The sequence below is a fragment of the Cervus elaphus genome, chromosome 12 (assembly GCF_910594005.1).
Source record: "Cervus elaphus chromosome 12, mCerEla1.1, whole genome shotgun sequence".
NCBI lineage: Eukaryota > Metazoa > Chordata > Mammalia > Artiodactyla > Cervidae > Cervus > Cervus elaphus.
This window is the reverse complement of record NC_057826.1, coordinates 87818097-87843104: the sequence shown is the minus strand read 5'-3', so window position 1 is coordinate 87843104 and position 25008 is coordinate 87818097. Positions and strand designations below refer to the sequence as shown.

The window sequence follows — 25008 nt, the reverse complement described above, 5'->3', positions numbered from 1 at the left end:
TGTATGGAAATGATCCCACAGTGCTGCAGGGCACACTCATTCAGCTGTGTGTGCATGCTTGTGTGTGTTTGTGCCTTTCTCTATAGGCACGTGCCTGTGTGTTTGCCATAAGTATGTATATATTTATGGGCTTCCCTGGTGGCTCAGATGGTACAGAATCTGCCTGCAGTAGAGGAGACCTGGGTTTCGATCCCTGGGTCAGGAAGTTCCCCTGGAGGAGGGAATGGCCAGCCACTCCAGTATTCTTGCCTGGAGAATTCCATGGACAGAGGAGCCTTGCGGACTCCATGGGGCTGCAAAGAGTTGGACATGACTGAGTGACTAACACTCATTCACTCATATATATATATACATATATATATATATATGTCTTTCTCCCCGTGTGAATGTGTGTGGGTGTGGGTGCGGGTGCAAGCAAGGGTTTAGGAGCTCTGCTTCCCTGAGCATCATCCTGGACAGGAGCTGTTGGGGTAGAAGCGGATGGGTGGAGGAAGGATATTGAGTAAAGACAGCCCCTAAGCAGATCCAAGGCACAGACCTGGTTTGCTTTTTCTCCTGGAGCCTCCTGGCCCCCAGATTTTGGCCCAGAGATTCTGTAGCTAGACCAAGTCTGGTTCAATTATAGTCAGAGCCAATCCATGAAGCAGCTTTAGTCTGAACTAAGTGAAGGCAAAGTGCGAACCGAGTGAAGACCCTAAGAACTCTGCTGGTCCGTGGACAAAAGCTGAGCCCCAATAGCCTGATCAGAGGCCAAAAGTATAGTACTGGTTCTATTGCTAATTCTGACATGTGATCTTGGACAAGTAACGACCCACATGACCCTGGACCTCCTACGCAGCAGGAGTTCAGACTGAGAGCTCTGAGGCCCCCACCAGCTCTTTCAAGGTTTGATAAGATGCTGACACTGAATACAACAGAAAGGAGGGGACAGAAGAAATGACAGCCCCAAAGACTCTCACCAGAGGTTAGGCCAGAAGCCAGAGAAGTCACTTGACCACCAAGACTGGATAAGGAGAGCAAGGCAGACAGGAGAGGAAGGTGCGGTGGAGGTAAACCAGAGGACAAGAGGTCAAAGTCAGGGTAATCAACTTCTTTCCGGGGCTGCTACTCTATGGAACCGCAGAGTACGTGAAAGAGGTCTCCCCAGCCTCTCTTCTCCTTCTGTAGCAGGAGGCAGGAAGCCTAGGACTTGGCAAAGTGTAGCCCTTTAGGCCATGATCCCTGCCTAGGTGCCCTTGCTTGGTCAGGAACTCACATCTCAGGCCCCATTTACCCTGCCCCAAGGGTAGGGTGGTAGGGTAAATGGCCAGAGGGTCTTGTCATGGTTGGCACAGGGCTGAGCTAGCATCCCCGGGCTCTGCTAACAACACCGCCATTGGCGTCCTTCTAGCTCATCTCCTCCCACCTCTCCCGTTGAAGAATCCTCTTCTGTCCCCAAGAGGGACTGAGCAGCTAACTGCACAGGGCTAGACTGGTGGAATCTGACCCTCCCCCCCAACCCCCTGCTCCCAGGATGCCTTTGAGGGAGAGGCTGCTCCTCTCCTTGGCCAGGACCTCAGGATAGTGAGGGCTTGGGAGGCGGCCACAGATCCAGACTGTCCAGGGCCTGGCCTTGCTGGGTCAGCGCCAACCATGAGTGGCCACCTGGGGCTCCTTCAGGCCAGGCCAGTCTGCTGCAGCTCCAAGCCCTCGACTGGAACACAGGGAAACCCATCAATCACCCCCACCCTTGTCCAGGGGATCGAGGGGCTTGGAATCCAGTTTAGCCAGGCCATCTGTGACCCAAGCCTATGGCCAGGGGTCTCCACCCTGCCGAGGGGAGAGAAACTTGGGAATACTGGGAGGGGTCTGACATCATGCTGGTGGCTCCAGAGGAAGGGAGCTGTCTCCGACTCTGACCACCTCGCGTATGCTCCCATCATCGCCCCCTTGTGGCCTGAGGAGGCGTTGCAGGCCTGGGTAGGGATGCGCCACTGCTGATCCCAGGGGACTGGAGGACTTCACTGCAGCTCTGAACGACCCTCAGGGGCTGCTGACCCAGTATGTATGGGAGTCGAGATACTCAGAGTCTACAGGAGTGGGACAGCTCACTCTCTGACCCTGTTGGTCTCCTCCCTGTCCCAGATACAGTCTGTCACTTCTCCCACCCAGTGCCTTTACAGTTCTATTCCTCAGCTTCCCATCTTCCTCCCACCCACGTGAATGTCCCCCATCTTTCAATGCCCCATCTCAGTCTCCCAGCTCCTGCCCTCTCTGACCACCCAGGCCCACCTTGACTATTGCTTCTCAGGCCTCATATGATAATATTCAGTACCCTGTAATTTACAAGGCACATTCGTGATCATCATCCCATCTTCAGCCTCACAGCTGATCTGCGAGACAGGAATGATGACACCCATTTTACAGAGGGAAAACTGAGGCTCAGAAAGGTGAAATACACTCCAGCCGTGTGCTCCTCAGTGAGAACATGCTAGAATACTCTGGCTCTGCCTGCCTGGCACACACATCCTCCTTCCCATACACACACTAATTTCAAAAATGTCCATGTCTAATATGATCCAGCTATCTATCATACTGTGGTGGATTACATATGGCCACAAATTCTTTGCAACTCTCCCATTATGAGGTAGAGTCTCTTTACTCACCCTTTTGACCTGGACTGACTTTGTCACTTGCTTTGAACAAAGGAATGACAGAAATGATACTCAAGAGATCTTGCCACCTTCACTCCCTAGGAACACTCTCCTGAGACCACCAAATAAAGAAGTCAATCTGTCCTCCTAGAGGATGACAGACCACATGAAGGAGAACAGAGACCCCCAGCCAACAGCCAGACATGTGAACGAGGACATCTTGAACTTTCTACCTCAGCATTTGCATAAGTGAGCCAGGTAAGACCAGCAAAAGAATGGCCTCGCCACCCACAGAATCACAAGAAATGATAATCATTGTTGTAAGGCACTAAGTTTTGGGGTGATTTGTTGTACTGTAATAGGTTACTGATATACACACTCAGGGGCTTCCCAGGTGGCGCCACTGCTAAAGAACCCGCCTGCCAATGCAGGAGACATAGAGACAAAAGTTTGATCCCTGGGTCGGGAAAATCCCCTGGAGGAGGGTATGGCAACCCACTCCAGTATTCCTGCCTGGAGAATCCCATGGACAGAGGAGCCTGGTGGGCTACAGTCCATGGGGTTGCAAAGCATCAGACACGACTGAGGCAACTCAGCACACACGCACACATACACGCTAAGAGTAAAAGAGCTTTCAGTTGCAAGAGTCAAAGCACAACTCAGACTGGATTATACAGAAAAGGGATCTGATGGTTGTGAAAACTGAAGTCCTGGGAAAAATTGGATCCAGGGACTCAAATAACATCATCAGGATTGTTCTCCATCCATGTCTCAACTGCTTTCTCCGAGATGGTTTTTTCCCCAGGAGGCTGTAGCAGAGTCTGTATTTTCCCAAGCTGGCTGCACCAACAGCTCCCATTGCACATGTTCATGTACAAGGTGATTGCCTTCCTCTGCCGTCAAGAACTAGGATCTAATTTCCCTCCTCTTGAATCTCAGCTGGCCTATGACTGACTTGTAACCAAGAACGAGGTGAACTTTTAAGGCTAGGTCAGAAAAGGTCATACAACTTCCACTTGGGATGTCTGCTCTGGGGAAAGCCAGCTAACTTCCCAGAGACCACCAAACTGGAGAGGCCTGGTGTCGGTGTTATGGTAGGAGGTCCCAGCTGAGCCCAGTCTTCCAGCCCTCACCATGAAGGCACCAAAAATGGGAGTGTAGCTGTCCTGGACCCTCCAGGACAGACCAGTTCATCTACTAGATGAGTGCCACGGGGTGGCCTCAATCCAAGTCATAAAAAACAAGTCATTGTTTTTTGAATTGCCCAGTCAAACCCTGCATGAGACCCTGACCTATAGAATTCTGAGGATATGAGAAAATTGATCATCATTTAAGCCACTAAGATTTGGGGTAGTTTGTTATGCAACAGTAACTGAAACAGACGCTGTTCCCATGTGGTATCTTCCAGAAGATCCAGGCTCCTTTCTAGCACGTCTCAAATCTCCCATTGAAAAAGCATGACTTCTGTGTTCTAGCAGAAGTCCTGGGAAAGGCTCTCTCTCTGGCCCCTTCCTGACCCAGTCACTGTAACCATGGGGGTGGAAAGCTCTGATTAATCCACTCCTAGAGGTAGGGGTAGATCATCTCACTGGAATCACAGGGACTGATTTTTCCTAAAGAAAATTGTGGTGCTGTCACCAGAAGTAGGAAGAATGGATGTTAGGAAGTGAAAAATGACACATGCCCACCAAAAATAGAACCACAAATACAAACCGAAAAGTACAACTCCTACTTCAGGTTGAGTAGGAGTCAACCTGAAATGTCTAACTACTAAACTTTTTTAAATCCAGATTCTTTTTTAAAAAATTAATGTATTTATTTTTGGTTTCGCTAGGTCTTTGTTGCTGTGTGTGGGCTTTCTCTAGTTATGGCGAGCAGGGGTTACTAGTGTTGCAATGCATAGGTTTCTTGCTGCAGTGGCTTCTCTTGTTGCAAAGCACAGGCTCTAAACACACAGGCTTCAGCAGTTCTGGCGCATGGGCTTAGTTGCTCTGTGATGTGCGGGATCCTCCCGGACCAGGGATTGAACCCATGTCCCCTGCATTAGCAGGCAAATTCTTAACCACTAGACCGCCAGGGAAATCCCAGTGGATTCTAACTAATTTTGATACCAGTAGTTGAATCTTGATATCAAAAACCACTTTAATAGCTGTCAACCTCAGCATTTACCCTCCCTTTGTTCTTCGGCAAACCTACCCATGAATCACTTCCTCTCACCCTGTAACCACATCAGTACTTCCCAAAAGAGCTGGGCAAAACTGAACAACTATAACAACTCCAGCTTAGAAAATGAAAGAAAAAGAAACCTTCAGAATTAGGCAAGTCACACGGTAGCTGCACACACTGCGGCCTGCTGGTCAACCCGGTCTCATGAGGCTGTGCTTACTCTTCAGAGGTTGTAGGTGGGGAGCAGATACCCCAAAACATGTCCATTAGAGCCCTCCACCTTGTGTAACATGCTCACGGTGTTCATGCTCCTCAAAGTTAAAAAACATGTCACCTTAGGACTTCCCTGGTGGTCCAGTGGCTAAGACTCCATGGTCCCAACATAGTGGGCCTGGGTTCAATCCCTGGTTAGGGAACTAGATCCCAACTAAGACCACAACTAAGAAGAACTAACACGCCACAACTAATAGGGAGGGCAGTCAAATAAACAAGTAAATATTTTTTTAAAAAGGTCAGCTCACTGTCCTATGGTGCACTCACCATGGTCTCAACCTTGAGTTCACACATGGCATCTCTAGTGCTCCTGACACTTTCCACAAGGTGCTCACACCCACAGAAGCCCCAGTGTTTTCACCACTGGCTGTGGGAGTCACCATGATGCTCCCCAAGCTGTCACGGTGGGCTCAGAGTCCCCACAGCATCTCCCACACTGAGACATTGTTCTGTTCACTGCACAAATCAGTGAGTTCACATTCTGCAAGTGGACATCAGCGTGTCCCACAGTCCCCGCCCCCCCCCGTGTGAGGGGGACACCCCCACTCACAGTTTTGTGTAGGACTAGGGGGTTCACACTTACTAGGGAGTCACGGCAAGAGTGTTCACACTCCCCTCCTGGACCAGTCACACTCAGTGTGATGCGTTTGCCCCAGCTGTTCATCAAGCTCACCCTGAAGCATCTGACAGCTGCCTGTTTCCCATGACCAGAAGAGCCTGCAGCAGTGATGGGCACGGCCTGGATCAGGGCTGTATCAGGGCTGAGATGAGACAGATGTCGGCTGGCTCTCAGACCATACATGCCCAGGACCCACGGCCGTTTAATGGGCGATAGCTGCGGAAAGTTGAGTGTGAGGAGCCTCCCTCTTTCCAAGCAGAATATTTCGCCCACACAACTCCTGGGCAGTAAAGATTTGGGACTCCAGACGGCCCCGGTGAACAGGCAGCGAGGGGAATGGAAGCTAGAAAGGCCTGGGTGAGCAGGCTTAGCCAGACACGGGGGACAGCAGGAGACAGACAGACATGGGCCTGCACTGGTCATCCTTGGTGGGTTGACTTTGTTCCCAGAAACAAAGCAGCATTCAGGGTGGCCGAATTGAGAAATCTCCCACCCCCAGAGAACAATAGCTTTGAGGACAGAATGTTGGCCACTAACAGGGAAGGCCAAGAGAGGGAAGAAGAAAATTGAATCCCTCTTCCCATTTTCACTTTTTCTTTCTTAAAAACAACTTATTTGGCTGCAAAAGGTCTTAGTTGTGGCACACAGGATATTTAGTTGCAGCCTAGGAGATCTAGTTCCCTGACCAGGGATCGAACCCCAGGCACCCTGCATTGGGAGCTCGGAGTTTAGCCACTGGGCCACCAGGAAGGTCCCCTCACTTCCCGTTTTTAAAATCGAAGCATAATTTTCATTCTGTAAAAGCACCTTTTTGAGTAGAAAATTCTATTTGTTTACAAATGCAGACAGTCTTGCAACCACTATCACCATCAAGATACAAAATATTTCCCTCACCTCAGAAACTCCCTCTGGAGTCAGCCCCCTTCCCCATCCCCAGCTGCCGACCACCACTGAGCTGTCCCCTTTTCCTGTCATTTTACTTTTACGGGAATGTCCTATAAATGGAATCCTTTGGTATGAGCCTTCTGAGTCTACCTTCTTTCACTTAGTATAATTATCCATGCTGTTGCATGTGTTAGTAATTCATTCCTTTTCACTGTTGAGTAGTTTTCTATCATATGGATATACCACAGTTTCTTTGTTCATTCACCAGTTGAAGGACGTGGGCTGTCTCCCAGTTTTTAGCAACTATATTTTAGCTATGAATATTTGTGTACCAATTTTTGTATAAACATGTTTTGCACTTCTTTTCAGTAAATATCTAGGAATGTGATTGTTGGGTTATAAGTGAAGTGTATGCTTAACTTTATAAGAAACTGCCAAACTGTTTCCCAGAGTGATTATTCCATTTACTTTCCCACAAGCAACATGAGAGTTCCAACTGCTCAGCATTCTCATTAACACTTAATACTGTTAAAATTACACCTTTGGCTGCTTTTAAGCCTTTCCAATGGTTGTGTAACGTGTCTAGTTTTAATCTGCATTTCCCTGGTAACCAGTGATGGTGAGCAGCTTTCCATACTCTTATTTGCCATTTCTATGTCTTCTTTGGAGAAGTGTCTGTTCACATACTTTGCCTATTTTGTAATTATTTTTGTATGTTTCCTCATTATTGAATTCTGAGTGTACTTTGTATATCATAGATACAGGTCCTTTATCAGATGTTTTTCGAAAGTATTTTCCCAAAGTAGCTCTGTAGCTTGTCTTTTTTTTGGCTGCAAAGCACAGCATGCAGAACTTCCCTGACCTGGGATCAAACCTGTGACTCCTTCAGTGGAAGTGCAGAGTCTTAACCACTGGATCGCCACGGAAGTTCTGTCTTTTCATTTTCTTCCTATGCCTTTTGAAGAAGAGCGTAATTTTGAAGTCTGATTTATCAATTTTTAATTTTATGGGTTTGTGCTTTTGGTATTAGATCTAAAAATGTTTGCCAAAACCATGGTCACAAAAATTTTCTTTTGTGTTTTCTCTAGTTTTTTTTTTTTATTTTTTTAGGTTTTGCCTTTAGGTCTATTTTCACTTTTAACCAGCTTATGCACATGGTGCAAAGTCTGAGTCACGCTTCATTTTTCACCTGTGGATGTCCAATTGTTTTTTCCCTATTTGTTCAAAAGACTTTTTTCTCCATGTACCAATCCCTTCCCCCACACTGCAGCTTTTCAAGTCATTGATGCCAGCACCATAGAGCTTTCTCCATGCACAGAGGTCAGTAGCACAGCAGGAACAAATGCCTCTTTTGCCTGATTCCAAAACATGTCTGTCTATGCCCAGATAAGCAAACTTTTTGGTGGAACAGTTCTTTTAGCTTTTACTTACAGCCCTTCTGTTCTCCCCAGGACTCAGACATGTGTCTACTGAGAAACGCCCCAGGAGATGGCTAAGACTTCCAAGCACAGTGCTGTGTCCAGAATTGCCCGTCCTCTCCACTGACTCTCAGATCTCCCTGGAGGCCCTTTGAACAGAGAGGGTTTGAATCCTCTTGTTGTTTAGTCGCTCAGTCGTGTCCAACTCTTTTGCCACCCCGTGGACTATAGCCCACCAGGCTCCTCTGTCCGTGGGATTTCCCAGGCAAGAATACTGGAGTGGGTTGCCATTTCCTTCTCCAGGGGATCTTCCCAACCCAGGGATCGAACTCACGTCTTCACATCTCCTGCATTGCATACGGGTTCTTTACCACTGAGCCGCCAGGGAAGCCCTTTGAATCCTCTGCACCTAACTAATCAGCTTCCATCAAACAGCAGGAGAATACCCTGAATAGGTAGCAGCTGCCTTTACCTTTCTGGCTGCTTTCATCTGTCATCTTCACTGGAGCCAGATCATAACCAGTGAAAGAGAAAGCACACTATGCAAAGTATTCCAGACTTCTGCCAAGGCTTGGCTCTTGGGGATGCTTGGGAACTTGAGTCAGCCTCGAACCCAGGCCCAGTCTCTTAATTTCCCATCCTCTGATCTTTCTGTTTCCTCACAGCGGCCACTCTACAGGATGGAGGACAGAGTTGGCTGCTCTTTGGCATGCCAGCGAGATGAGGGGGCTCCTTAGCTAGTTACACAGTTTAACAAGAATGATGACTCACTCAGGCCCGTCTGAATGAAAAGCAAGCTTGTAAAGACAGCTGAAGTCAGAAACTGAGCTGAGGCCGGCCAATCTCTCACATGCGGCCTGAGTGTTTCTCCAGCGGAGCAACTGCTTCTCTCTGTACCTTGCTCCTCACAGGTCCATCTCCTGTTTTTCCTTAGTGCACATTCTACCAGGAGCCATTCTGATTGGCTCAGCTAGTTACTATCTCCACCCCTGCTGGGTGGAGCTTTTCCCAAGAAGCCCACTTCACCAGTCACCTGCCAGTGGGTGGATAGGCTGGGTTTAGGTCAGATGCTCAGCCTGAGCCAATCAGTGGCCATTCCCAAACACCATGTAACAGGTGCTTTCCTGAGTAGGGAGCAGTGTGCCCACAGTTACAGCCAGATGGGGATCTGGGGTGTGGTGGCACCATTAAGGTTACAAGCACAATATGAGAGTTTATCATCATACCTGAAACAGGCAGATGCGCCCGCTGAGCATTCCAGCCTACCCCCCTCTCCAGCCCCAGCCTCACTATTTCCCACTTAGCCCCACTCTGAGCTGAGCTCTTTGCTCCACCTGGAAATGCTGCCTTCTTTCAACCGACTGTAAACTTCTGAAGAGGAAGGCCTGTGCCTTATCTCTGTGTCTCCAGCCCCTGGTTCAATGTGATAAATTCATAGATCTGGGATTTCCCTGGCAGTCCAGTGGTTAAGACTCTGCCTTCCAATGCAGTGGGTGCAGATTCAATCCCTGGTCAGGGAAGTAAGATCCAAAATGCCTTGTAGTCAAAAAAAATTAAAACAGAAAACAGAAACAATATTGTAACAAGTTCAATTAAAGACCTTAAAAGTGGTCCATATCATAAAATCTTTTAAGTAAAATAAATTCATAGATCCTCAAGAGGGAAAACGATTTACCCAAGGCCATTCATGGAGAGAGAGGCAAGTCACGATGGAGCCCAGGTCTCCTGTTCCTCTAGGTTCCTCTCTGCCTCCAGTAGACTCCTTGGCATCTCACTGAGATGTGACGCTAGGGGTCTGCAGTCCCAGTTCTGGGTCCGGTGAGGCTCTGGCTCTGCCCTGAGGCACATCTTCCCTTGAGGATGCAGGCCCAGCCCTGTCCCCTGAACAGCCGAGTCCATTCTAGGGGTGAACACCCTGCACTGCCTCAGGGAACCTCCAGGGAATGCTCAGAACAGACCTGCAGGTAACCTGACCCGAGGTTCCCAAATATTCTACTTCCCGCTATGGGCCCCGTGATCCATGAGGGCTGGAGTGCGAAAGGGATGCAGACAGGCAGGCTGACCCAGCTGCTCAGCTGAATGAGGGATCTGAGCAGCTTCAGGGGTGATTAACGGCAGCCTCGGTTGTGTGCCTGCTCTGGGAGTGTGCACCACGACTGAAGTGCGGGGGCTTGCAAGCTAGCCTGGGTGTGTCATGACCCCTGTGTGCCCACACTCAGCGTTGACCCCCAGGTACAATGTGACCTCAGGCATTTTACTTTCCCTCTCTGGACCTTGGTTTCCTCCACAGTTAAATGAGAGGATTAGATGGGCCCTAGAGCTCCCTCCTCTTCCTCTTTCACCACTGTTCCTTACACCCCCCTCTGAATCTTCCTTCCTGTTTTCAGCAGAGCAGCAGCCTGTCCCCACAGGCCTTCAACCGTGGGGGCCTCATCTTCTACCTCCAGTTCTTATTAAAACCTTTCTCTTGGGACGTCCCAGGCGGTCCCAGTGGCTAGGACTCCACTCTCCCAGTTCAGGGACTCCGAATTCAATCCCTGGTCGGGGAACTAGATCCCACGTGCCTCAACTAAAGATCCCACGTCCCACAACTAAGACTCAGTGCAGTCAGATAAGTATACAAAAATAAATATTTTTAAAAACCCTTTCACTTACGGAAACAGCTATCTCACCGAGAAGAAGGCAGGTGCATTCTCCACTACCTTGTACATGTGTATGTGTTTATGTGTAACTGTTTGTGGCTACGAGTGTGTCTGCACTTTAATGTGTATGCGATGGGCAGAGGGGAAGGGAGAGATGACAGGGGCCCCCCCAGGGAGAATGGGTCCATTTGCTTATGTCTCTCTGTTTTCCCAACACAAAGAGAGAGGCTTCTAGGGCATGTACCCACACTTCAGCTGTGTGAACATTCTTCAAATATCTAGTTGTAGCAAAACTCAGCCAGGCACCACCTCCTCCTCTGGGAACCCTTGCTCATAGCCCAGGACTGAGATAACTGCCCTTCTCCTGTCTTCAGGATCCCTGTGCTCTCCTCCCACACAGCGTTTATCGCATTCTATTGATGTTGTCTGTTTCCTTGCCTGCCCCATCTCTATGGTGGAAACCCTAGAGGACAGGGACCATGTCCAGCATCCCAGCACCTGGAACCTTCAGAACCTGTGTATCCCAGTATGATACTCCACCCTCAGGGGCCCCACTTCTCTGCGCCCATCTCCGCAGGGCAGACCAAATCCAGCACACCTGTGGGGCTTTCCCCTTGGGATCTCCACCCCAGGACCTTCCTGTGGCCCAGGCAAGGCTTGCTCTAACCCTGAAGATGGACGCAACCTGGAATACAGGGTGTGGGTGACGTGACTGATCCCGCCCCACCCCAGGGTTTCCACTGCAGGGAGCCTTATTCCTTTTTTTCTGAACTTTTTGGCCCTGGCCTGAACCTTGCTGGCGCCCATGGGCTTTTAATATTTTCCGTTCCTGGCTGTTGTACAATATTTCACCTCAAAAATGCATCCTCCCCCCTCACCAAAGGGCGCGCCTCTCCAGTGAGAGGACCTGGCTGGGTGAGTGGAAGTGACCCACCGCAGTCTGGAGCTTGAAGGAGGCCCAGCCCAGCATGCAGAGAAAGAGGGGGCAGAAATGTCTCCCCACTTCTGGGAAGACAGGGCCAGTTACCTGAGCCAGCCTGAGGCCTTGTGGTCCCATTGGAAGCCCCTCTGGAAGCCTGGGTGCTTCCAGCAGGGTGCAGGTCTGGAGGGGACCCTCGTCCCTTTCACTTGCCCTCTGACCCCAGGCAAGTGGTTTCATTTCTCTGAGCCCAGTGTCCCCACCGTCACAGTCCCTGCCTTTCAGGGCCCTTGTGAGGCTCGAATGCCGCACATTTGGATCGTCCGGGAGCTTTAAAACCGGTAACTGGTGCAGGTGCGGCTCGAACAGCAGTGGTTTGTAAAGCTCTCGGGTGATTCTCATCGCATCTGAGAACCGCTGCTCTGACAGGAAAGCTCTTCAGCTGTGGCTCTGAAGAGCAAGAGCGCCACTCCCCCATGTTCCTGGGAAATACGACTCCAGGGACGGTGGAGACCCACCTTCAGGGTGGAGGGGAAGCACTTGGAAAAGGCAGGCGAAGGTCCTGCAGGGACAGGCAGGACCTTCCCAGCTGGCCCTGCCTGCAGACGGATGCCTCCGAGCCTCCAGCCCGGCCCAGCCACAGGCCGGGACGGACAAACCTGCCCTGGTGGCCTCTCTGCTGGGCAGCCAGGTCCTCCTGAGCGAGACCCAGCCTCCCCTCCCAGACACAGCCCCTGAGCCCGGATAGCGGGCCGGGGCTGGAGGGCACTCTGCTCTGTCACCTGTCACGGCAGAGAAGGGCCGTGGTCACTGGAGAATGAAGAAGGAGAGAGCCGGAAGCCCTGGGGTTGGGGGGAGGATGTTTGGGGGCCTGGTGGGGAGAGCGACATCTGCTTTCCTCATCCTGAGGAGAGAGGATCTGCAGAAGGTTCCAGAGCCCAGAGGAAGAAAACAGCAGGAGAGCCAGGCGCCTGGGGGTGGGGGTGGCCAAGTGGAGAACAGCCTCTCCCAAGGCTGCCTGCACCCCCAGAGCCCAGACATGGACAAAGGCAGGAGAGCAGGTTGTCTCCAAGGGCCCTACAGCCCCTGCCTGGGAGCTTCACCCCGAGTCCAGTTTCCCCAGTGGAGGCCAGAGCCCTCAGCCTCCCCGGACCCCAGGTTTTCAAGGGGGCCGCGAACAGGCCGGAGCCTGGGGTCTAGAGTCCCCGTGAGCGACTTCAGTCGTGGGAAGGAGAGGCCAGAGACCCTGTTGTAGGGTTTCCTCAGAGGCGGGGTCCCAGGCTTCTGGCCAGAGGGAGGGAAGGGGGGAGTGTGGTGTGGGGGCCCAGCACAGAAGTCCAGAGGGAGGAGACGACAGCTCAGTGGGCAGCCTGGGCCCCACCAGAAGGGAGTCTAGGAAGAGTGGAGGCCACGACCACCACCGCAGGGAGCGCTGTGCTGTCCAGGTTTGTCTTCCAGCTGAAGGCACGTTACGTGTAGGCACGGGGACGCTCTTGGGCGCCTAGAGCCGGGGCTGTGGCCTCCAGGGAAGCATGGCCAGCCTCAGCAAAGCCAGAGGGAGACAGCTCAACCCCAAGTGAGCCTGCCCCCCAACTCCCTAGTAACCAGGGTGCAAAATGCAGAGAAAGTGAGCTATGGGGGTGCCCCGAAGATCTTTTGTTGCTGTCGTTGTGCCGTGCAGCATGCGGGATCTTAGTTTCCCCAGCGGGGATCACACCTCCAGCCCCCACCACTGTGCCCCTTGCACTGGAAGCTGAGTCTCAACCAGGGAAGTCCCTCCAAAGATCATTTTGTCCAGAGTTCTTAATCTTGGGTCCATAGGTGACTTTGGGGGAGCAGAAAGGTATATATACCATCTTGAATGTGTGTATCTGCATTTTTCTGGGGACAAGGCCCATGACTTTTATCAGATTCTCAGAGAAGATTCAATAAAGGTGATTTAGTAAAGAAATGTTCCCAGGAGAAACCAGTTAGGGAGAAGGGGAAGCAGGATGATAGGGGAAGGGGAAGAATCCAGGAAAGAGTGCCATTTTGTGTGAAAACACATCCTGACTGGCAATGAAGTCAGGAATACATAGTAAGTCCCCTACATACAAACTTATAAATTGCAAACTTTCAAAGATGTGAACGTGCCCCTGTATCCCAGCTGTTGTACTGTACCACTGCAATTTGATGCTATAAAATTAAAAATATCTTCTTTATTTTTTGTTTGTTTTTATGTATTATTATTTTTTTAATTATTATAAATCTATTACAGTACAACACTATATAGCCAATTAGTTGAGTATGTTGTTGGACTTATGAACAAATTGGACTTATGAATGCACTCTTGTGATGGACCTCTTTTGTATGTAGGGGACTTACTGTACTCAGGCCAGAAAAAAACAAAAGCTAGAATTGAGAGGGCAGTGGATTCTCACCAATGAAATTAGCTGTTAGTCTGAAGACATTGTTCGAACTTAGTGAGCTTGAGCCTCAGTTTTTCAGCCTCGTGGAAATGGGACAACATTTAGAAGTCCATGCTTACATTACTAGCTGGGGGGGGGGGGGGGGGGCGGTGCCTAGGACCACTTTTATGGCAATAAACTAATGTTGACTTGCCCCATGAGGCCAGGCCTGGAACTACTTTCTCTAAACTAGTTCTGAGTAAAGTAGGTACCTGAATAAAGTCAGGGGCTCTTAGGGAAAAGAGAGGGGGAATAGCCATTGGGTAGCCATTGGGAAGCAGGGCCTGCTTCACTGTGAGAAGTCTTGTGTGAACTTGAGCCAAAGGAAACACCTTAGTGCTTGGGGAGGCAGGGGAGTGGGAGGAAGAAGAATCTGAACTCATTTCTGAGTCTGTATTCAGGTTCAGCTCCTAAATTGGCCCACTGAACTCATGTCTGAGTCCTACCAATGGAAATAGTGTGATAAAAAAAAAAAGTAGGATTTCAAGGAGCAGATAAATCTGCTTTGGGGACTCATAAAGCAAAAAGAAACATTTCTTCCTCCACAGAGCTCTTTGCCTCAATCAAGGCAGGAAAACGTAGATCACAGGAGATGCCCTACCGGATGCCCTGAGGCTGTCTGTGAGTCCATAGGAGCATTGGCCTGTGGACCCAGAAATACATCAGTGGGCTTTGCAGAGACCAGAGAGGGTCCTCACCCACCTCAGTGGGTAGATGCAAAGAATGGGTGAAATTTGGTGCTCATTGTTTTGTTTTTATTCATGTAGATCCATTTATATCCTAGGCTATTGAGGCCTGCAGAGCCCAGGTTCTAAGAATGAAAAATATCTCTTGCATTTGGTAATTAGTAGATTCTTGGTAGTTTTAGAAACAGAAGTTTCAGTGGGGTGATAGGGGCTGAAGCCAGCCTACAAAGGATAAAGAAGGAAAGTTGGGAGGTGAGGAAGTAGAGACATTGTTCATTACTCCTTGGATGTGGAAAGAAGAGAAGTGGTTACATGGTGGCCAGAAAGGAGAGGAGAAGATTCTTTTTGGAATGGAAGAGACCCAGGACTTCCCTAATGGTCCAGTGGTTAGCAGTCCACCTGCCAATGCAGGGGACACAGATTCAATCCCTGGTTGCAACCACTGAAGCCCTAGCTCTAGAGCCCATGCTCCACAACGAGAAGCCACCACTACGAGAAGCCCCAGCATGGAAATTAGAGTAGCCCCCACTCGCGGTAACTAGAGAAAGCCTGCACGCAGCAACAAAGACCCAGAGCAGTCATAAATAAATAAATAAAATTTAAATAAGTAAATCAAAGACTCTGGGTTTGTTTTTTGTTTTTTTAAAGAAAAAAAAAAAAGGGATGGAACAGACTTGAGCAAGTTGTTGGGTTAAGGAGAAAAAGCCAAGAGAAGGAGGTCTTATAGATATTAGAGTGAACAAAGGTGATGGAGCAAGATCCCAGAATTATGGGGAAGAATGTGTAGAGCTGGGCATCTTTCTCCAGCATGACTCAGCAGCCTAGCCAATCACAGGAGCAGAACAGGTGGACTCCAGGTATAATACAAGGATGGGCTGAGCCCAAGTGGATAGGAGTGCAAGGGAATCAGGAGTGCTGGGGAGAGAGGGACTCAGATGACCCCCCAGAGGTTCAGACTGGGAAAGAAGGAAGCATGATGAGAGGGGGCAAAAAGACTGGACCAGAGGTCTCCAGGAAGTTTGAAAAGGTCAAGGAGGAGATGTAGGGGGATTAAGATTGTCCACAAGCAGGAAGGTCAAGGGCTGTGTTAGGCTGTAGGATTTGACATTAAAGATTTCTGAGCAAGAGCATCTATACCCAAGTTATTTAACTTCTCCAAGCCTCTCAAGCTTCCAATTCATAAAATGGGACTAGAATTCCCACTCATAAAAATACTAAAAGCATTTTTTCTCTCTGGCAAAGCATATAATTGTGGTATCTTGGACATTCAGGCTCTCAATATTTGTAGAAGGATGAAGGATCATCTGTCACTTCCCCTCTATGGACCCCACTTTCCTAATCCTTACTGATGGTTTGCTTGATCCATCAGTTACTGAGGGAGGTGTGTTAACATCTCCCACTGCATTATGAATTTGTTTTTATTTTGCTTTCCTTGATTTCTCTTTTTGCTTTATCTATTTTGAAGTTATTAAATACATATAAATGTAAGATTTATTCCATCTTACTGATGAATTAGACTTTTTAATCATTATGAAGTGACCCTGTTGTCTCTCATAATGCTTTTTTTTTTTTTTTTTTGGTCAAAGTCTAATTTGACTAAAATATATCATCTTTCTTTGCTTAGTATTTGGCAGATTTTTTCATCCTTTTAATCTTTCTGTATTATATTTTAGATACACCTCTATAATAGCTTATAGTTGGATTCATTTACCTTGTCTAACTTGGCAATCTTTTTCTTCTAATTTTTAAAAAATATTTATTTATTTATTTGGCTGCCCTGTGTCTTAGCTGCGCCATGGGGGTTTTTTTCCCCTGATCAGGGATCATATCTGGGGCCCCTCTGCAATGGCAACGTGGAGTCTTAGCCACTGGACCACCAGGGAAGTCCCAGAAATATTTTTCATCTAACTGAAGCATTTAGTCCATGCATATTTATTAAAATACTGATACATACACAGACACACACACACACATATATATCTATGTGTGTATATATGTAAATGTATATGTACTTATTAATTTGTATTTTTCATGCCTTTTCTTGATTTCTTTTTGTATTGTTTCTTGTTTTCTTGATTATTTTTTCTTATTCCATTTTTCTCCTTTACTAGTTTGCAAATTATACTTGTTTTTGCTATTCTTAGAGGTTATACTAGAAACTTTAATGTGCACATTTTGCCTGTTTGACATTAGCCAATATCTTTTCTCTTAAATAAAACAAGGACCTTAGAACTAATTCTAATCACTCCCCTTTTAGCTTATATATGACTGCTTTTATATATTTGAATTTTATCTTTTTTTAAGCTCACAAGACATTGTTAATATTATTTATACAATATTTGTTTTTACTGATACAGGTACCACTTTCTTTGCTCTGCAGTCCTTCTTGTCTTTAATTTCTTCCATCTGGAATCACTTTCTTTCTGCTTGCCAGTGGCAAATATAGTTTTGTTCATCTCATCATATCATTATTTTTTACTTATTCTTAAAATATCTTTTCACTTGTTTTAGAATTCTTGTCTGACAATCATTTTCCCTCAGCACATTAAAAATACAATTCTACTATCTTCCAACTGTTAAGAAATCACCTGTTTTGGTCTAATTGTCACTACTTTGAAAATAATCTCCTATTTAAGACTTCATCTTTGGCAATCTGCATTTTCACTATGATATGTCTACTTGTGGGTTTCTTTTGATTAATTCTTTTGAGGATTTACCAAGATTCTTGAATGCATGAATTGATGGATTTCTGGATGAATCTCATCCACTAACTATTCCAATATTACTTCTGTCTCATAATCTCTCTGCTCTCCTTCTGAAACCTCTGATTATCTGTATTTTGGACCATCTCAACCTATCCCCCATATCTTTTAACTACTGTTTCATATTTTCCATCTTTTTATTTCTCTATGCTGCACTTTAGAGAATTTCTTCAATTCTATCATCCAGTTATAATTTTATTGTGCCTGATATAGCCAATTGTGTCTAATCTTCTATTTAACACAACCATTGAATTTGTAGATTTAGTTAAGATATCTTAAATTTCTAGAAGGACATTCTAATTCTTGTTCAAATATACTTGATGCTTTTTCAGGGTATCTTGCTCACTGATCAAATTTTCAACTTTCTCTTCTACTCTTTCAGCATTTTAAACATGTCATTTTATACTATTTGTCTGATAATTCCAGTATCTAAAGACAACACAGACTTGTTTCCACCATCTGTTGTTTGGTGATTTTCAGCTAGAAGCTATTTGGGGCTTTCTCTGTGGGAATTCTTGAGACTTGGGGTGAAGGTGGGTTTTTCCAGGAGTATTTGCATTTGATTTGCCAGATTCTCACGGTGTTACCAGACTGGGACCACTCTAAATTAACTGCTGGACTGAAATTTTTCAGACCACCCAAGTAGTGTGAATTTGGGCTTCAAATGACATAGATATGCCTTACAGTTGTGAATTTGCAGGGGCTATTTTATTTCTCCTGAGAAGAGGGACGTTAAGATAGGCATTTTTCTTTTCAGTCTGTTGGGTGGTAGTGGTGCTTTTATCTGGTCCATTCATTCACTGAAGTCCCAATCTTATGCAAGAAAGGTCTTATCAGACTTCCCACCTTAGAGACAGCTTGAGTTTCTCTCAGCAGTGTGCTGGAACTGGCTCCTACCAACTCAGAAGAACCAAATACTTAGGAATTTGGAGTGTCAGTTCCTGGTACCATTGAGAGCTTGAAACTGGCTATGCTAGGAATATTTGCACCTTGGAAATCAGCAAACACTAAAAATAGGGTACTTTGTCTTGTTGGAGAGCCAGTTACTACTACAACACTGATTTCTCTCATATCACCCCATTCTATATGACCAAGTTCAAGTTTACTGAGTTAAGAAATAAAAATAATAAAGTGTCACTTGTGCAAAGTGAAAAAGCTGTAGGGATCTGCTGTACAAGATTGTGCTTATAGTTAACAGTATTGTACTGTACACTTAAATTTTGGTTAAGAGGGGGGACTTCCCTGGCGGTCCAGTGGTTAAGAACTCACCTTGCAATGCAGGACACATGGGTTTGGGAACTAAGATCCCATGTGCCTTGGAGTAACTAAGCCCAGGCACCACAGCTGCTGACCCTGTGGGCCACAGCTGGGGAGTCTACGAGCCACAGTGAAAGATCCCTCGTGACGCAACGAAGATTCCACATGTGCTGCCACTAAGATCCAACACAGCCAAATAAATAAATAAAATTTGTTAACAGCATAGATTTCATTATGTATATGGGAGAGGTTAAGTGGTCTCCACAGTATAAACAAACAAATACATTAAAAAATAGCTCAACTTACCTCTCTGGATTCTTGAGTTTTAGGGGCTGAGTATTCCTCATTTTCTTGCCAGCTCATCAGTGCATTAGAAGTTTTTCTTCTCTTTTATCCAGAATTGTTTGCAGAAGGAAGCTTATTTAGGGTATTTTGTCCATCTTTTTACTAGAAAATGAGGTGTTCTCAGTTTTTTAATCTAGAAATTTAGATTGCTGTGCTAAATCTGTAGTTCTTAACACTTTGGGGACATAGGCATTTAAAAAACTTGATAAAAATGACAGCCTAGAGACCCTCCCCCTAGGAAAATACACATGCAGGGGAAATGTATGTTTTTGCTCCCCTGAAACCATGCATGGCCCAAGATTAATAACCCACGGTGACATGAATGCACGCTGAGTTTCTTGCCAGAGCTCATTTTTTATGACCCCGCCATGCTCTCTGCTCTGGGTAGAGTTTCTGCGAGTCTTCTCTTGGCTAAGTATGAGTACAGACTCTTAGACTGGGGCTTCCAGGATCTCCAAGATCTCTTGGAGCAGGAACAACTGAGACTTACCAACAAAAATTTATACAGAGCTAAAGCAAAGGCAATATTCCCTCAGCCAGACCTCTCCACATATATTCATTCAATACATCTATTGAGTATTTCTTGGACCCTGTTCCAATCCACTTCTAAGTAACAAATCATCCCAAACTTATATGTAATAATAACAATAATGATCAGTTATTTAATAACAACAATCAGTTATTTTTTCATCTCTCATGGTTCCAGGAGTCACTGGGTTCAGCTAGGCAATTCTCACTCAGGGTTTCTCAGTCAGAGGCTGAGGCTGGAATCACCTCCTCTAAGCTTCCCTCAGTACATGTCTGCCAGTTGATATTGGGTATCGGCTAAGTTCTCAGTGGGGCTTTTTGCTGAAACACCTACCTGTGCCCTGTCTATGTGGCCTGGGCATCATCACAGCATGGCAGCTGTTTCTGAAAGGGAGCATCCAAAAAGAAATCAGGCCAGGAGGAAACCATACTACCTTTCATGACCAAGCCTTAGATGTCATACTGAATTTCTTCTGCCACATTCTGTTAACTAGAGGCAAGTCATTAGACCAGCCCATTTTTTTTTTTTAAGACCAGCCCATATTTAAAGGGAGGTCAACTGGACTCTATCTCTTGATGGGAAGAGTATCAAAAAATTTGCAGACATGTTTCAAAACTACCACATACTCCATTTGTGTGCCAAGCACTGTACAAGGCACTTGTGATAAGAGTGGTAAGTCATACAAACCCTCCCTTATGGTCTAGTGGTAGAGACAAACACTAATAAAATAATATTACAAATATGTACACAACTGTATACTCTGAGAGTACTATGGAAGATGAGTACGGGGAGCCATGAGAAATTTATTACACATTAGTATGACCTGGACCAGGGACTCAAGGATGAATTCCCTGAAGAAGAGACATTTGGGTTGAGATCCAAAGTATTAGTTGTTGCTAACTCCATGAAGTGAGTTGAAGAAGAACCTTCCAGGCAGAGAAAACCATAACCATGACCCTGCAACGTAGGCAAGGACCTGAGAGGCAGCCGGTGTCCTTGGAGGCAGACAGCAGAGGACGAAGGTGTGAGACAAGGCTGCAGAGGTGGGCTGAGACCAGGCCCCTAGACCTTGTAGGTAGGCAAGAATATTTGTCTTTGGCCTAAAGCTGCAGGAAGCTATTGAAGGGCCACTCACTGGGGCGTGACATGAACAGATTTGTAACATAAAGGTCACTTTGGCTACAGCATGGATGACCCCTGCCAGATGCTGAGTCAGGTCTGGAAGGGCTAGGAGATTCCTGTCCACAGTACATCCCCTCTCCGTAACAGTCTCCCACACACATGCTCAAGCTAAGAGCAGCCTAGGTCCTATGCACCCTATACTTGACATCCTCGGTCCCTCTTCCCAGGCATAGGGAGCTCTGCCAACTTTTATTACTTAATTAGTCACTCCTTTAGTCTGTCAATCAGCTGGTACAGTGGGTTGAATAATGGCCCCCAAAAGATATGTCCACAGGCTCATCTCCTTGTTTGGGGGAAGAAAAGATCTTTATGAATATAATTAAGCTAAAGATCTTGAGATGAGGAGATCATCCTCGATTTTCTGGGTGGGCTCTAAATCCTATGACACATGTCCCTAGAAGACTGAGGCAGAGGGAGATTTGACATCGACAGGAGAGGAGGAAGTACGTGACCATGGAGACAGAGACTAGAGTGATGAAGCGCAGGGCAAGGAACACCAACAGCGGCCAGAATCTGGAAGAGTGACAGAATGCATTGTCCCCTGGACCCTCCAGAAGGAATATGGCCCTGCTGATGCCTTGATTTCAGCCCAGGCATCTGATTTTGAACTGCTGGCCCCCCAGAACTGAGCTAATAAACTTTTAGTTGTTTAAAGCCACCAGTTTGTGGTAATTTGTCACAGCAGCCATAGGAAATTAATATGATTGGTAGTTCCCTAGTTGTTCCTTCCTGAGGAACTTTACCGGCTCCTTCAGGGAATCTCCAAGTGTTGGAATGCCCAAGGCTATTTTCAAGCTTCTTATTCGTTTATTCTCTCAGGGTGACTAATACTCCACTCAGACCCTTCTCTTGAAGTCTAGCCATCTTCACAGGTAGACAAGAAAGAGGACTCTGGTTCCATTCCCATCTCTACCCCCAAGTCTTCCTGACCAGGCAACCACAGCCACTCAGCACTCAAGTTGGAAATTTGGTAGCCATCCTGGATCTCTCCATTTCTCTCATATCTTATAAGTCTGTTAGTGCATTTGTATTTAGGTCTCAAAATATTTCTCAAATATGTCTGAAAAGTGATAGTTGCACAGTCGTGTCTGACTCTTTGCAACCCATGGCCTGTAGCCCAACAGGCTCCTCTGTCCACGGGATTTCCTAGAGCAAGAATACAGGAGTGGGTAGCCATTCCCTTCTCTAGGGGATCTTCTCGATCCAAGGACTGAACCCAGGTCTCCTGCGTCACAGGCAGAATCTTTACTGTCTGTGCCACCAGGGAAGCCCCTCCTCTTCACTTCCACTGTCACCAGTATCTCTCACCAGTACGGCTGTAACAGTCTCCTAAACACCCGCAGTTCCTACTCTTACCCACTCTCCCACCCCAGCCCCTTCTCCTCATAGCAGCCAGAATTAATTTTAAAAAATTAGATCAGGTTTCAGGTTTTTTGAGCAACTTTACTGAGGTATAGTTAACATACAATTACACATACAATTGGATACAATTGGAATATCCAATTTGATAAGTTTTGACATATTGGATACACCTGTGAAATTATCAGTAATCTTTATAACCTTGAGTTGGGCAGAGTTCTCAGATATGTTACAAATAGTGCTAACAATAAAAGAAAAAACAACAAACTAGACGATTAAAATTAACACTTGCTATCTAAAAGAAACCACTAGGAAAATGAAAAGATGGCCACCATTGGGAGAAAATATTTGTAAAATATATCCTACAGAGGACTTATATCTAGAATATACTTTTTAAAAACCTATTTTTAATAGATCTAGAATACACTAAGAAAGAATAGACCCAGAATACATGAAGAAAGAATTTGTATTAGAATATACTTAAAAATACAAATGGATAAAGAAGTTGTGGTACATATACACAATGGAATATTACTCAGCCATAGAAAGAAACACATTTGAGTCAGTTCTGATGAGGTGGATGAACCTAAAACCTATTATACAGAGTGAAGTGAGTCAGAAAGAGAAAGATAAATATCGTGTGCTAGTGCACATATATGAAATCTAGAAAAATGGTTCTGAAGAATATATTTACAGGGCATCAGTGGAGAAACAAACACAGAGAATAGACTTATGGACATGAAGAGAGGGGAGAAGATGAGATGTACGGAAAGAGTAACATGGAAACTTACATTACCATACGCAAAATAGATAGCCAAAGGGTATCTATGCTGCATAGCTCAGGAAACTCAAACGGGCTCTGTATCAGCCTAGAGGGGTGGGTTGGGGAGGGGGATGATAGGGAGGTTCAAAAGCGAGGGGATATATGTATACCCATGGCTGATTCACAGAGAAGGCAATGGCACCCCACTCCGGTACTCTTGCCTGGAAAATCCCATGGACGGAGGAGCCTGGTAGGCTGCAGTCCATGGGGTCGCCAAGAGTCGGACATGGCTGAGCGACTTCACTCTCACTTTTCACTTTTATGCATTGGAGAAGGAAATGGCAACCCACTCCAGTGTCCTTGCCTGGAGAATCCCAGGGATGGGGTCGCACAGAGTCGGACACGACTGAAGTGACTTAGCAGTAGTAGTATGGCTGATTCATGTTGAGGTTTGACAGAAAAAACAAAATTCTGTAAAGCAATTATCCTTCAATAAAAAAATAAAAAAAAAAACAAAGGAAAAAATATATGCAGCTCAGTAAGAAGGCACAAAAAAATATTTTATTTTTAAATGAGAAGGAGTTTTAAACAGACACTTCTCCAGAGAAGGTACACAAGCAGCAAATAAGAACATGAAAAGTGCTCCTTGGCTATTAGGGAAATGTAAATTAAAATACAGAGATACCACTACACATCCACTTTTAGGAAAGCTAAAATTAAAAGACTGACCTTACCAAGTGTTGGGGAGCATATGGCATCAGCTATATAAAACACACTATAATTCTCCTACTGATAGGAATGTAAAATTGTGTAAAAACTTTCAGTAACATTATGGTTCTTTCAATAAGAACAGACACTGTTGTCTCATGAAGGAAAGTACTCAGTCTTTAACCATTAACTATTATATGTTAGCCTTTAGTTTTTCATAGATTCCACATTGAGGGACTTCCCTTCTTTTCCTACTTTGCTGAGGGTTTTTTATCAAACATAAGTGCTGAATTTTGTCAAATCCTTTTCTTGCATCTATTGAGGTAAAGTTGTTTGTTTTTCCCTTTTTCAGTTTGCTAATATGGTGAATTACATCAATTGATTTTCAAATGTTTCTTCAAGTTGGCATTTCTGGGTTTACCCCCCTTGGTCATGATGAATTATTCTTTTATACATTGCTGGGTTTACTTTGCTAGAATTTTTATTAAGTTTTTGCATTTATGATCATGTCTGGTTTTGGTATCAGAGTAATGCTAGTCTCTGAATTAGTTAAGAACTATTCCTTCCTTTTCAATTTTCTGAAGGATTTTATAAAAATTGGTAATTTTTCCTTATGTTTGGGAGAATTCACCAGTAAAGGCATCCAGATCTGAAGTTTTCTTTGTGGGAATATTTTAAACGACAAATTCAATTTCTTTAGTGGATAGAGTGTTATCCAGGTTATCTGTTTTTTTCTCTTCTACCTCAGAACCAGCATTAGGTGCTATTTATCTATTAATTGGCCATGTGGCATGTGGGATCTTAGTTCCCCAACCAAGGATCAAACCCATGCCCCTACATTGGAAGCACGGAGTCCTAACCACTGAACCACTAGGGAAGTCCCTATGTATTTCTTCTTGAGTATGTGTCACACTTTCGCTTAAAGTCCTCAGGCCTTCCCCTCACACCTAACTCCTTCCTGTGGCTTACAAGGCCTGTCTGGTCTGCTCTGGCCTCCTCTGCAACCTTAGCTTTATGCCGCCCTCTGCTCACTCGCCACGTTCCGTCAAATCAGTCTTATTATTCCAGGGTGACACCAAGCTCTTCCCTGTCTCAAGGCCTCAGCATTGCTTTCACTCTATCTGGAAAGTTCTTCCACAGGCTCGCTGAATGTTTCCTTTTTTTCCCCCTCATTCTCATTCCCCAATTCTCAGATTATGCATCTGGGAGGTCTTCCCTGACCATTATATCCAGGGTAGGGCCTGATGGCTACTCTCTCCTATAGAATCCTATTTATTTTCTTCATAATACATACATATATCACACCCTTGTGACTTCCCTAGTGGTCCACTGGTTAAGACTCTGCACTTTCAGTGTAGGGGGTGGAGGTTCAATCCCTGGTTGGGGAACTAAGATCCCACATGCTGCATGGTATG

General features: G+C 46.0%; 1 long non-coding RNA gene across 3 annotated transcripts in view; it reads left to right on the top strand.

Annotated features, from left to right (window-relative positions):
• Window positions 1-25008, top strand: part of LOC122704843 — a 46718-nt gene that overhangs the window by 2468 nt on the left and 19242 nt on the right. For all 3 annotated transcript variants that reach the window (XR_006343953.1, XR_006343954.1, XR_006343952.1), the window contains exon 2: window positions 2736-2891. This is a non-coding gene — a long non-coding RNA (uncharacterized LOC122704843). The remainder of the gene's footprint in view (window positions 1-2735; window positions 2892-25008) is intronic.